This window comes from Patagioenas fasciata, chromosome 1, assembly GCF_037038585.1.
Source record: "Patagioenas fasciata isolate bPatFas1 chromosome 1, bPatFas1.hap1, whole genome shotgun sequence".
NCBI lineage: Eukaryota > Metazoa > Chordata > Aves > Columbiformes > Columbidae > Patagioenas > Patagioenas fasciata.
The window spans coordinates 72,771,960-72,786,429 of NC_092520.1; the positions used below are offsets into that span (position 1 = coordinate 72,771,960).

The 14,470-nt window shown below is 36.3% G+C and overlaps 2 protein-coding genes across 8 annotated transcripts in view; one reads left to right on the forward strand and one right to left on the reverse strand.

Moving 5' to 3' along the window:
• The window catches only part of CMSS1 (cms1 ribosomal small subunit homolog), a 246,431-nt gene that overhangs the window by 21,899 nt on the left and 210,062 nt on the right, over positions 1-14,470 (forward strand). The gene's annotated exons all lie outside the window — the stretch shown is intronic.
• FILIP1L (filamin A interacting protein 1 like) overlaps positions 1-14,470 on the reverse strand; it is an 87,624-nt gene that overhangs the window by 20,059 nt on the left and 53,095 nt on the right. The gene's annotated exons all lie outside the window — the stretch shown is intronic.

The following is a 14,470-nucleotide window of genomic DNA, read 5'->3' on the forward strand; positions in this document are numbered from 1 at the left end:
TTTAACAGGCCGCCTCAGCAGCGTCCCCTTTGGCGGCATTGTAGGTTTCCTTGCACGGAGAGAGGAAGTCCTCGCCATTCTACAACCGTCCATCAGACTTGTCTGATTGAATGGTGATATTGTATAGAGGTTTATGACTATAAAATTTCTTGTAACACCTTCACCATCCCCAGTGTTTTTATTTTAGTGCATAATCTGCACTATATTGGATGTAATGAAATGCTTGTATGAAAAATTGTCAGAATGGGAAGTAGCAATAAACAGAGTTGATATCAAAGACTTAAACTAGCCACAAATTCTTTACAGCAGTCAGTTAACATAATGGGGAAAACAGCCAAGAAGAGGTATAAGTGGAGAGGGAGAGGTTTGTGGAATGAGCTTGAAGGAATGCTGCTGGCTGACCGGACAAATAAACGGGGAGAAGACTGCGCCATCCTCAAAGGCAGCTTTTTACTGTGGTGTTGGTGTATAAAGTTATGTCCACTTTTCAGTGCTACTTTAGTTTGAATTGTTTTTAGTGTAAAAGTCTCTGTTCCTTCCCCACCCTTGTCTCTAAATGCTTTAGTAGTGAAGTTCAATTGATGATTTACCGTTGCCATAGAACCATAACAGAAGCATAACTAACAATTTCATTTGGAATGAACTCAGTTTTTGTGTGTGCATGAAGTTAAGACATATTAATACTGTTAAAACAGTTGGGCTTATTTGCATTTGATTTGTTTTAGCTCATTTCAATATCATTTATTTTTGTAAGGCAAATTTAGCTGAGGTGATTAATGCCTAAATTAATCAGTGTTTTACCCAACACTTCCATATTAACTAGTTGATATCTCTCTGGCCAAATGAAACTGGTGATTGATGCCCCTTAAATTGCCTTAGAAAGAAAAATCTTAGACCAAATAGTAACCAAGTATTGTAATTTTCATAGAGATGCTGTATATTTTTTTATGATGCACATAGGGTAATTGTGTATAAATAATAAATAAAACCAGTTGACAAATGTTTCAGTGAATAATCCCAGCAGTCCTTCCAGTAAGCATCTGTCTATGTACAATTTGTATTTTTTTCTGTCTTCTTCTCCTCTTTGTTTCTTCTATAACTTATTTCTCAAGCTATTTGGAATGCATAAGATTTTCTGCAAAGTACTTGAGGTTCCAACCCCAACTGATTACTTGAATAAGGTAGTCTGACCCAATCTCTGATCAAGTATGTGTTGCAAGGGTTATTTGAACGGAAGTAGCTAAATTATTGATATTTGACCAGGATCATTGTATAAATTGAGAAGGATTTTCAAGAGATTCTGTTTCTTTGCTCATGCCAGAGGACTTTAGAGTATTTGAAAATGTTTCCTTCATTCAAAAGACAAAATGCAGTTTTAAGATTCATACAGAAAAGCAGATATTTCTAACACTTGAGATCTATTTCTTTTTGAAAAAATACTTCTATAAAATCACTCAATTGAAGTTAAGTTACAGAGCATAGACTGGAATCTGTGAGTTAAAGGATTGTAGTGTATTTCTAGAACGAAAAAAGAGGTGCATTAAGCATGGTATATTTTGTTTTATCTTGTGTAATTAAACATGGTTTTGCACTTGTTTTTGATAACTAGAGGTGTATTCATACATTCCTATACAGAAATGTTCATATATTCCTATTCATAAAATGCCCTCAACAGTGCTGAATAGATAATGATTTCTTGGACAGAATTGAGATTGATATTGTAAGAAATCAACTGGGAGTCTGTTAATATTTGCAGAAGAATTTTTCCTTGGCTGCTGAATTCCTGCTTCATGGTTCAATAGGTCACAGCAACTGTGTCTGCACACATGCACTTAGGAATGGAAGAGGACCCTAAAATATTTGAGTGGGGTTTTTTTGAGTTGTTTGTTGTTTTTTTTTTTTTTTTTTTAGTGGTGTGCTTTTTTGTTTGTGGGTTTTTTTGTTTGTTTGTGCTTTTTTTAAATTCATGGCTTGCTTTTTGTCACCTTTGTTAGGTAACCTGACTTCTACAGGTCAGGACTTGATGTCTATCACTTGAATTAAGGCATGCCACATGTTTAATTGAAGAAGTGCTGTAACTGATAATACCACTCAGTGATATTTTTCATACATTTGTGACAGAATAACAGTACTTTGTATTAACTTAATGCAAAATACTCTCTGCCTGAAGAAGAGTATGCAGAGTATTTGAGAGAGCAATTTTACCAAAGATATGGAAAGGTCAAAAAACTTTGGCTAAAAAAAAAAAAAAAATAGGTGCTCCCCTATCAAAAAAAATATTTTTATCGTTTTCATTTCCAGTTGAGTTTCATGATCATGTAATTTTATACTCGGCAAAGGTAGGTATATCATTTAGTCAAAGCTTTCCCATATAATTCCAAGCAGTTGACGTCATAGGACTAACCCTTCTGAATCCAGGCCAGTAAAAACAGAGATTGGAAATTATTTTTATGAACGTGAATGTTAGGTAGTTAAACAGAGTCAGGGCAGTGTCTTATTACTTTTTCTTCAGAGCTTCTGTTATAAACGACTGTTTCTTGTGCCTTACTATCGTACTTGTTTGCAATACCAGTTCCCTGTGTTTTTATTTCCTTAAAGAATTTTTATTTCTCAGCTCTCCTCTGTTCATTATAATCGCTTTCCTCAGTAAGCACACTATAGCTTCTTTATGTTAATACCATGCATCCAATCGTGTTGTCCTGTTTTCCCTTTCCTTTTTTTCAAATGCATATGGCTTTGGCTACACTACATTGTATTTAGCAACGTAATGACTGTGTCTTCCCTACAAGACATGGGGTCTCCCAAAAAAGTTACCTGTCGTCTTGGTGTCATGTGATATTTTGTCCTTAAGTGGGGTTTTCTGTTGTCACGGGGGGATCTGTATTACATTGACATTGTTTAATTTATATTTTTACAGAATTCTTAGGGGGCTGATTTTCCTTTGAGTTTCAGGGAAACTAAAGAAAGCGTGGGAAGCTATGATTGCAAGACCTTTATTTTTAGAGTTCATTCTAGAATGAATCATTATTCTGAGAATAATAAGAACAAAACCATTTTTTTTCCCTTTAAGTGATCTTGTAATGATAACTTTGGAAAAGGCTACGTTCTTCAAGGATGCAAGTGAAATAGGTGTTGGTTTGTAAAGCTGTACTTCTATCATTCTTTCCACCAAAGTATTAAGGAGATTTTAATATACATCTTGATTAAATATCTTGCAGATCATTCTGCAAAAATAATCAAAATTTTCAATGTCTGTAACTTTTTTCATTTTTGTAAATCATGAAGATACATATTTCTATCTAGTTCATGTGGTCTTCACCCTTCCCCATGTAAAAGACATGGGTTACTAGAGCTTCTACAGGTAATAACATGAGGGAGACTTCATTCTGAAGTTTTTGGATGTGTGCTTGAATTTCCCCCTGTACAATGCAAATAAAACCACTAAGCGGAAAGCTTTTAAATGTAGATGATGTCATGCTTCTTCCTCTGGGGCATTCTTCCCAGTTAGCAATAAGCCATGGTTTGGCCTTTAAGAAGAGAAGAAACATGCTTCATCATTTCTGGTAAATTTTACAAGTTATTGTAATTTTGACACCAATGCAGTTAAATATTTATTTTTGGTAGAAAGCCAGGCTGTCTGTGCCTTTCTCGGTTTATGGCAACAAAATTTGGGTTTGTTGGTTTGTTGAAATGGGTTTCTGGTCTTGGGATGGCTGTGTATTCTGCTTGTTGATGTGTAATCTTTATGAAGTTATATCTTATAGCTACTTTTACAGCTCTCTTTATTATCTTTATTGATGTTTCTTCCCTTCCATCATAAAGAAAGTCAATAGCCTTTGAAATTACAACAGCAACAACATACCATAGCTGTTGTGTAATCTGTTGGCTTTATCTGAATCAGTCAGCACTTCCCAACAGAATGCGGACGCTTATTTTAAAATTTGTTTTCCGGTATATTATTTACATATGTATATTTAAAATCATTAGTTTATACTAGGATTCAAACCTCCACAAAGGGTGTCATGTCTCAGCTGCAAGAGACTGTAAGGCAAATTTCCTGATAAGGAAATGTGTTTTATAAAATGAGGACTTTTAATGAGGGGGGTGTGAGTTCTGCTTATTACTCTGCAAACTACTACAGAGTAATCGTTGTTTTATCTGATGCTTAAAATGCTGACTTGCTTTACAAGTCTTTATAAAAGTCATATATGATGAATGGTGTTGCCAGTTCTGGGTTAACTTGGGCAAAATTTCAAATGGATAACCAGATGTATTTAGCTGAGATGCTGAGCAAACATATGCAGCTAATATATTCTTTTAAAAATTAATTAATCTGGAACAGTAATGTTGTTGGTGACTGGTTTCACAACTACTAAGCTGCTGAATATTCTTCCTGGTGATATAGGGATAATGGCGATCATAAATGTTACGAAATCCTGTGTAAATTGGGTGACAGTAAACGGCATGAGAAATGTTCAACAAACTTATGTTGGTTAATTTAAGATTGGATTAACATTCACCTCTAGTTGGAATAATTTTAATTGAGTGCTAAATTCAGTTTTGTCTTATCATGAAACCTCAGTTTAAGAAAATAATTTTCTGTCTTGAATTATCTTCTCTTTGTATCTAGATGTTCTTGGAAATCACCTATCAGAAACATCAGTGGTGTGTAAAAAGTATTAATGTTTTCTGTGGCAGTAACTGTTTGAATATGCAAGATGATAGTTATTAATTCTGCCTGTTCATTTCTAATCTTGTAGTGGTAGCCATTCGTAATGTCTGAGATTTGGAAAGGTGCAGGACTTCTAGGTGGGAGTCAAGAAGTTGCAATGCTATTAAATTGTTGCCAGATTTTTCTGGTGTTTTTTTGTGGTTTTTTTTTTTTTTTTTTTCCGTGACTACATATCCTGAAAAACAACTGTAGATGAGCGCTGACCTGAGAAGACCACAATAATAATGAGCTTTGCTTGAAGTTAGCCTTAAAAACTCAGGGCCCCGGAGTTCAGCTACTAGAAAACATGCCACAATGAATTGTGAGCTGAGCTCTGATGTGTCACCATTTCAGATGCACTCGGCTTCCTTCTTCCGCCTCTCTAGATTTAGCAGCTATTTGAGTTATTCTTTGAACTCAGTATCTATTACTGTTGCCATTTCACGGATACGTAATTGTGCACGTAGCTTTACTGCTAATCCTCTTCTGTTCTGAATCTGTTTTGAATGCATCAGTAACTCAGCTCACATGAATACAACTTGGGTTTTGTTGGTTAGTAGTTTGGGATTTTTTTTGCATTACTGTAGTACATATTCATTCTCCTTCTCTGTCTCTCTCACTCTCTCTCCACACTGCCTGTAAAGTCAGAAATAAAGCAAGTAATTTCAGATACAACACCAGAATTTGGAACTCTTCAAATTTACGTCAGCCAGGAAATCATAGTTTTGCAGATGGAAAGCTTTCAGAAAGAAATGGAAAGATGAACCACAAGAGATGTGGTGTAGGGGTCAAAGCAACAAGACTGAGGCAGAACTTCTCAGTTACTAATCCAGGTCCTGCTTCTGTATTTTCTTCATATTTAACAAGTACATTTTTGCGCCTGAACTTCAGATTTCTTAAAATGGAAAAGCAGTGTTGACTTACTGTCACAGATTATTTTGAGAATTAATCCAAAGAGGTTTTAAAGGTATGGTAACTACATAAAATAAGTCAAGACAACTACTGCTTTTTATGATTTGTGATTTTTAAATGACAGTGTCATTTAAATGATTGCATTTGATGATTTGGTATTTGATATTGCATGATAACAAGTTAAATTGATGGGAGAGATCCTGTGTCTTTATGAACCCGAGTTTTGTTTTAAATTTGTACTTTAAGCATTACTCCTAGAACATTATCACTTGACCATAGTTATTGAGCCATTTTTAAAATCATCAGTGCTATAAAACACTCAGTACTACAGAGATAAACAGGACAGTGTTTTTCCATTCTTTTTTGTGTTTTTCCTCTCCACGGGCAGGCGGACGCATTTCCATTGTCTGTTTGGAGCGTCAGCACCAGCAATGGTTACCACTGGAGCCTACTGCTAAGATTTAGCCAGTGAAAAATTACAGCAGGAGTTAACTGAGCTCCTGAGAAGTGTCTTTTAGAGCCTCCACCCTGTTCTCTGTGGGAAGGTGAGGCACAAAAAGGAAGTGCAGCTTACTCAAGTTCTGGAAGTTTCTGGTCAGACTGCTACTAACACTGATTACCCTGGCCATGTGTGTTTAGTTTGTATGAGGCAAATCCTGCTTAGTTATCACTGCCATGCTGTGTTACTGTTGATGGTAGTGTAATAGTTGGAGAGCTGAATTCTTGGCTTGGCTATTTAATCTGCATCCTTCAAGTGACTGAGGAGTTTGCAAAAGTCCCGATTCCCTGAATGAGTCAGTTACTTGGGCTCTGTATAAGTTTGTAACTCTCAAGTCATCTTTTTACACTTCTCAATTTAATGATAATACTGGTTTTTGATCAAGTGAACAAGCTTAGTCTTTATTAAGCAACTTCAACAGGTAAATCATGTCTAAAATTTGTGAGTTTTTTATTCTGTATGTTACATTATAGTGTGCAAGTTCAAGGTGGGCCTCTGTTTTTTGGATGCTTTTTCTGGGGGGGCAGTTGAGAAAACAGATGCTTCGCTGGCATCTCATTCACCTGGGGCAGTGCTAGTGCTGCTGTCTTGACCAGAACTGGGCATAATTGTGAAGGATCCAATTCATACAAACTTTTTTTAACTTCAATTAGTTAATATTTTTGGTATGACAGATGATGGCACTCAGCCAACAATAACACATCATGTTACTCAGAGGAGGCTGGTTAGTGGTAAATGTCATTTTCCCATAACATTTACAGGAACTGGATGTTCCCTAAAACAATTTTAACACACATTTTATATAGAAATAAATGTCTGGGGCCACATTTTCATCCACGAGCAGAACAGGCACTGTGCCTATCTCTTATGCTAACCATGACCTTATTTGTATGTTATCAGTCATCAGCAGTGGTAAAATTTAGAACTTTCCATAGTGCCACACGCACTTCCTCTGTTGAACTGAATGAAGGCGTCCTCCTCGTTGCTGCCAGTCCTGGATGAGCGGCTCAGTCAAACAGTGGCCACTTGCTTTTGGACAGGTGGCAGCTGGCTGCAAACTTTAGTATGTTCTCCACACGCTCAATGCACATGACAAGAATTTATGTGCTGAAATTGTGGTTAGAACCACACAGATTAAACATTGCAAATTGAAGAAAAGTACTTTAGTACTGAATTGGGACTACTTGAGAAGACTTTGAGTTTGCCATCATTTGGAGGAATGGGGTTAGTTAAAAGCAATTAGACAAACATTCCTCAGGAATGATGTAGGTGATGTCGCTCCTGTGCAGGATAAAATTCCATGACTTCTTGAGGGTCCTGTTTGTACCCACGTAATCTTTATTATATACATACATCCTAAGACTTCCTGAAGTAGCTCTGTGTATGTATATAATAAATTCTGAGTGTTTGAACACTTTAATCAGGTTTGCTGATACAGTTGCAACTTTTTATAGTCACGAAGACTGGAATTGATAAGAGCAGTTGTAACACTAATGTCAAACAGATACTTCACTTTCAAGCTAAATTTGTACCTTTTTCCTGTAGACCTGGTAATGTGAGAGTGTCTGTTTTCTCAAAGACTTGGCCAGCACTTCATCTTGGAGGACACAAGTGAAAGCGAGTTTGTAGCAAGGCATTGCAGCATGGTTAACTAGTTAAAGATGGTTTTGAAGCTACAAGTGATGAAGAATGCTGCTACTTTCCTGCAAACAGTAAATTGTATTAAAACTATTTTCTGATGTATTACAAGTTGCTTCTGGGTACAGTTTGAGGTATCGAAGCTCTCTAGTTCTGGGGACTTTGCTACCTGGGAGATAATTTCATTTTCTTGCTATCTGTCCTAATCCTGCTAAATGTTTTGTTGTCTCCTGTATCTGAATGTGTTTGGTCTTGAAGTGTAGGATGTTTGGAAGCTGCATTTTCTCATGTCTCAGTAGGACCTTGGTCCACATTGGCCTGGGAGAACTTGGTGTATCATCTAAAGGTGCAAAGTCAATGCATGCCTGTTTAAAGTGTGTTAGTCCTTTGCACAGGTGCTCTTGTTCAGGATTTATGCTTACATGTTTTCTCCAAACTGATCCTCTTCAAATAGGACTAACACATTGGTTTTAGACTACAAGACAGGAAGCTACAGTGGAGAGCGAGAGATGATAGTCTGAGAATTTTTTTAATAGTTATAGTTCTAACCAAGGTTTACTTCATAGATCTAATTCACGTATTTAAATAACAAATAACAATTTTAATTAGCCTTTTCACCTGTCATGATTTGTTTAGCGAAAAGAAACAACTTGTACTCTCAGGTGTGTTGATTATCGTGTTGAAGTAAGATTTTCCATTATTCTGCAGCCTTGATAGTTCATTGTGTTAAAGATCAAGTACCCTGCTTAAGCATAATAGAAAATTGGGTCATTTAGTCATATGGCCACTCAAAGTGCCAATAACAGTTTGTATCTAGAATATTTTGTTTGTTTTTCTCTAGCTACTTGCATGTGTGTTCAGCAGCTGGAGTAACTGTTGCTTGCTTTGGAAAATAAATGTTTCTCTATTTATTAGGAAAAAACCCTAAACTATTAGGGTGAAAAAGTGGGTTTTACTAGGTCTAGCTATCCTATGACCTTTCTTAATCTCTTTTAAAATTGATCTGAACAGTCTTCCTAAAGCCAAGAGAGATACTTACTTTTTCCATAATTAGTTGTTTTCCAGTTTTCTCTCTCTGCCTTTCAAAAACTGTCATAGAAAAAAGTCTTTTTTAGGAAAAAGGAGGGTCATGTGCATGTATACTTCCTGTGCCCCTTCACATGAAGACTTCTAGACTCCAAGTGTTCCCTGTTCTTCAAACAACTGTTAATTCAGTCAGACATTCCCTGCTTCATTATTGTACCCCAAATTGATTTATAACTCAGTATCGTTATGTGACTGAAGGGCATTTGGCTACATGCCCTATTTGATCTCTTGCCTCTTGGCTGATGGTCTGTGATGTTTAGGTTATATTTTCCTATTTTCAGATGTCACTCTGAAAATGAAGGAGCTGTAGCATGCTTTCATGTACAGTACGTTTCTGATGTAATACATTTTAGCTTTTATCATTAATTTATAACGTGATTTCAAATGCTGAATATAGAAAGACACAATTCATCTCTAGACAGAACTTGCTAGCTGTGTGGTTAACTGCTTTAGCCTGGATATGTAAGTGGGTCATTCACAGGTTATCTTGTCAAATTCTGATTCCCCCACCTAGTTAATTCTGATTTTTGCATTCTACAAGGTGGCAGTAATCACCCAGAGCTTTAAGGAGAGCATAGGAACACAACAAGGGTGAACAGACACTTTCCAAAGTGGCTGCTGCTTTGTATGCCACGTGACATTTTTTTCCCTTCTCCTTTATATGGGTTATTAAAAATCTGTAGCCTTGAAGATACTTGTCAGCTGTTGCCTGCTGCTTTCCGGAAAAAGAATCAGTGTGTGCATCTCCTAGCACAAGCCTAAATGTTCTCCATGGATTGGTGTCACCCCCATACCACCCTCACAAGCAGACTGTTTCACACATCTTGATTTGACCTATATTGAAGCTGTACTTGCTGACTTTGCTTCAGAGGCCCTTTATTCCCCCTACTCTGCTTACACATATGCAAGCAAATGCACATACCCATTTATATATTAGATATGTTTTTAGAAACATGTCTTTTAGGAGGTTTTAAGCCTGCTGAAGTTCATGGTAGCCTTTTCATTGGAGCCAATTCAGTATTTAATTTGGGAATGACACGGACTGCTAGTGGAAAGACTTTTCTTCACATGGAAGCACTATTTTGCGTGTTAAGAAAATGCTTCAGCTTTGAGCATTAACAAATTGTGTTTTTTCCCACCTTTCTACATCCAAGTCAGTATATTCAGCACTGGATCTCAAATATTTAGGTCAGGGTTTGGCTGCCCCAAATGTGGAGCCATTGTATGCCCAGGTTCAAGTGACCAAAATTTAAAGAAGAAATTAGGCTCATGTAATTTCTCACTTTCCTCTTTTCTAGGTAGGGATCTGAAACAGAATGGGTCTGCTGAGGTTGAGAACAAGCTTGACTGGGGGGAGCATTTTGAAGTTGAAAACAAAAATAACTGTGGTATTTATTAGGGTTCTTCTGAGAAACCTCTGTGTAGCTAAGTAGAACAGAATCATGTTTGGGAGTGTGGTAGGTGACATTAGTTTTGGGTAAGCCAAGCTTAATGGTGAATAAAATTTCCTAATTTCCTTCATAATTTGACTTGGTGACTGAAAGTTATGCAAATTTTACCAGAATAGTGATTAAATCCATAAAAAATTGATGGAATTCAGTCAGCTTATACTTTCTCTAAGATGGTTTTGTCCATGTGCTGAAATCCAATATGTGATTAAAATGTGAGTTTTATGAGTGCATTACTTTCCATTTCTAAACAGCCAATGTTCTGTGTTTTTTTTCTCATAGCAAATGCTGCTTCATTTCAGTTTTTAAAATTTTTCATCTTTCTCTTAGGTTCTTATTGCTGCAGTAGTTGCTATGCACACACTAGATGATCTTTGTGTCTATAATGAAAGAGGACAAAGTTTTAAATTCACTCTTTGCAATGACTTTGAAAGAAATTGCTTTAAATACTAGGTTTAAGGCAGATCTTTGAGAACTCTAACCTATCATTTATTTTAAGTGCAATTGTTGTATGCTTTCCCAGGCCTTTGAAAGCCTATAAAGGACAATGAAATCTGGTTGATGTCTTCTTTCACATCCCCGAAACGTATGCAAGATTAATGTTTTTCTTGTCAGAAGAGTTTAGTTTTTTCTGTCCGCGTTTTCAGACATGTTCACTGGAGCTTTGTGTACCCTACCTGGATGGAGTAGGTCTGTAAAGGTTTGTTGAAGCTTAAGCACAAGCAGTTAGGTGGTTGTGTGCTCTGGTTGCCAAGCTTCTATGAGCCTGCAGAGTGAAGCGAAGTGGCCTAAGTCCTTATTTACCTCAGCAGCCACTTTCTGGTTGTTGTCCATAGGTCACCTACCCAGCTTGAGGGTGAAGTCAAGCAGTTGTGTTACATCATCATGATATAAACAATGAACTGTAGCAGAAAAGGTGAATTCTGCATCAGGGAAAAAGTACGTGCATTTATCAACTTGGATGACCAAGGTTATAGGACTTTGAGTTGTGTTGAAATGTTGTCTAGCAAGGTTGGTTTGAACTTTCACCCCCAAGCTTTCAATTTGTTATTAAAGGAGGGTTATACAGTGATATTGCTGGGTGTTTGCTCAGCTAGCATTCATTTATTGCATGAACATTCACCTCTTTGCTGTCACCTCAGCTCTGTTCTTCTGGTGAGGAGGCAGTGCCTTGGGAGGTGTTGGTTTTGTACTGTTTTCACCTGGAGGCCACAAGCTGCCACAGAAAATCTTCAAGCATATTTTCCTCAAATTTAGGAATGCTTGAAGAAAGTGAGCTGTGAATGTCTGAGTGTGGACCATTGGTCCATCAGCGTGAGTGCTGTTACTGACTTTCCAGAAATGACATGGTGCCCTAGACATGCAATCAAAGTGGTTTTTGTCTCTACTGACAGAAAACACAGCAAACCACAAAATCAGCATATCATTTTGAGAGGTGTTAAGACTCAAAATGTCCATTACTTCACTTATATAGCACCCAAGCTTGTGATTTTTAGAATTTTTCAGCAATGCCTCTTACCGTCTTGGAGCTGAGTAACACAGTTTAGTGAATGGCAGAACTAACCAAGGTTTGAACCACTTCAAAAAACTCAACATAAACCTCAAGGATGCCATGGCAGAATCCATTCAATATGAGAAAAAAAAAAAAAAACCCTAAGCAATTAAAAGTAATTTACTTGTATTGTTAAGACACAGTTTCTAAGCTCAAATCAACTTGATGACATGCTAAAGTGTTAAGGGGAACTATTAATGAGTCAGAACTCAAGTTTTATGGGATGGTTTTTAAAGATATATCCTCCTACATTGTAAACTCCTTAGGATTCTCTGACTTAGATATTTAATTGCTTCTACGACTTAAATATTTTAATTGCTTCTTTAATGAATAGTATTCAGGTATTACCACACCCAGGATTTGAGAGAAGCTGTTTGCAGGAGAGGTCCAGAGAAGCAGTGGCTGCTCACTTGCCCTTGCCCTGGTAGAGACTTTTTCCTGAAGGAAAGCACCAGGCTTTTAACAACTGCCACAGAGGGAAAACTTGCTGGGAGTAAAACCATGCTGTTTTTTTTTTTTTTATCCCATGACAATGGCAAATATAATTCATAGTAGTACAGGGTAAATATGAAAGTGCCATTAGCAAAAATCAAGTGATAAGTTTATTTCACTAGTAGTGATGGGAAAAATAAAATAAGTGCAAGTTATATCTCTTGGTCTTCTGGGTCAAATATCTAAAAATTTGACTGTCAGCAGTTATGCAGCATTTCACAGTGGAGGGAAGTGATGGGAAGGAACAAAGCGTCAGTGCAGTTTGATAGGAAGTTGACTTTCATTTCTGGAGGATATACTTGTCTTAAAATGCTTCCTCTTTACGTTTAATGTTATAAAAAATTATTATAAAAAGAAATTTAAGTGAAGAAATACAATTGTTGAAGACTGAATTATGTCATAATTATTTTCCTTTACTGTCTACTGCTACGTGATACAAGCTTACATTTTAATTGTTTAAAGTAAGATAGTCTCAATGCATATTAAGAAATAAAAAAAAAAAAAAAAGGAGTGTAATGCTGGAGGTGAGGGAGAAACAACAGTGAGACATTTTAATAATTATACCTCAGTCTAATTATTTTGGACTTCTACCAGTATAAATGAGAGTAGAACTGGTCCTGTATTAAGTCAAGAATGCTTTCCCTTTCAATCTAAGGAGGACAGACTATGGGAAATAAAGTTCTTTTGGCTTTTGATAGATGTTGTGCTTTGTATCAGGTTCACAGCATTCACAGTACAGATGGTACTATGGATATTGCTAAAGCAGTAATTAATGATAAATATTGGCCGCCTCTGTTGGATTTGGAGTGGCTGAAATAGTCTCTTACCTATGAGTAGGCTCTTTTTTTTCCCTCCAGTTACTGCCTTTATCAAATATATGTTTATTTCATGTGTAGCATTACTATGAACATTTTCTCTTCATCATATTGTAGTCTTTTGACTTCATCTTCTCCTTTCTACTCAGATAAATTTTTGAAAGTCTGTTACTTAACTTTGGTTCATAATGTATCTTTTTGTATTGTAGCTAACTTCTCCACTTGATAACTTAACAATGTAGTAATTATTAAATCCACTGGATATAGGATATGCAGGAAATAAAGTGATCATTTATCAGGAAAGAGGTCTAAAAATGCTAGGACACTGTTTGCAAGTCTGCAGAAATGACAGAATAGCGAGCAGAAAACATTGTAAGGGGCTTAGGATACTGATCCGGGGTATTGGTTTTCTACTATAAACTTAGATTTTTTCTGGTTGCTAGGATTCTTCCATTCTATATATACTATACAGTGCCCTCTTCCCCGATTCTATAGCCAGGCAGGCTTATGGCATCAACAGAGGTATAAACTTTGCTCATTACAAAGAAGAATATCTTGGAAACGTGGATGTGACCTTTATCTAAATGCCAAAGTTAATAATACACAAATACCTGAATTATCTTTGAAATGAAATGTCTCTCTATATGTTTTTAGAAGCATGTGGAAAATAACTACTTAATATTTTCTTGTTGTTTAAAGCAAAAGTCACAAAAATGTTCACATATGATAGGTTGACTTGATCTATCTATACTTGATAGTGTAGCAATGCATATGATTGTATCAGCTTTGATTTTTCTAAAATATATACTTCCACAAGGAGTTTTCAGGGTTTAAAACATCAAGTAAAGCAGAAAAAAACTCTCTTTCTGCTGTCCAAACATTTAATGCCAATTTAATTTCGTATTAAGGAAAATTAAAACATACAACAAAAATCTGTTTTACTTTCAAGGAGAGTTTGAGTTTAAAGGTCTTAAAGAGTCTAAGTCTTCCAACATTTTAAATTACACAGAAGACTCTGGAGAGCAATACTTGGTATTCTGAATTTGCAAGTAGGACGGTACAATTGACTTAATCGCAGTTGTTCCTATAAACAAGGATTTGACAGAGTTCAGTCCTTAATCAAGGGAGAGCGTAGTGTAGTTTTGTATACTATGCAGTTGTGAATTATAAACACACTAAGGTCTAACCTTTCAAGGTACTTAGTGCCTCATCAAAACTGCTTTCCATTCTCTGATGTTTTTGGATTTGATAACTTAAGTACTGTTCGCCATCTAGCAGAATAAACCTTGAAGAGACCAGGGTGTTTTCTGCTTTTGA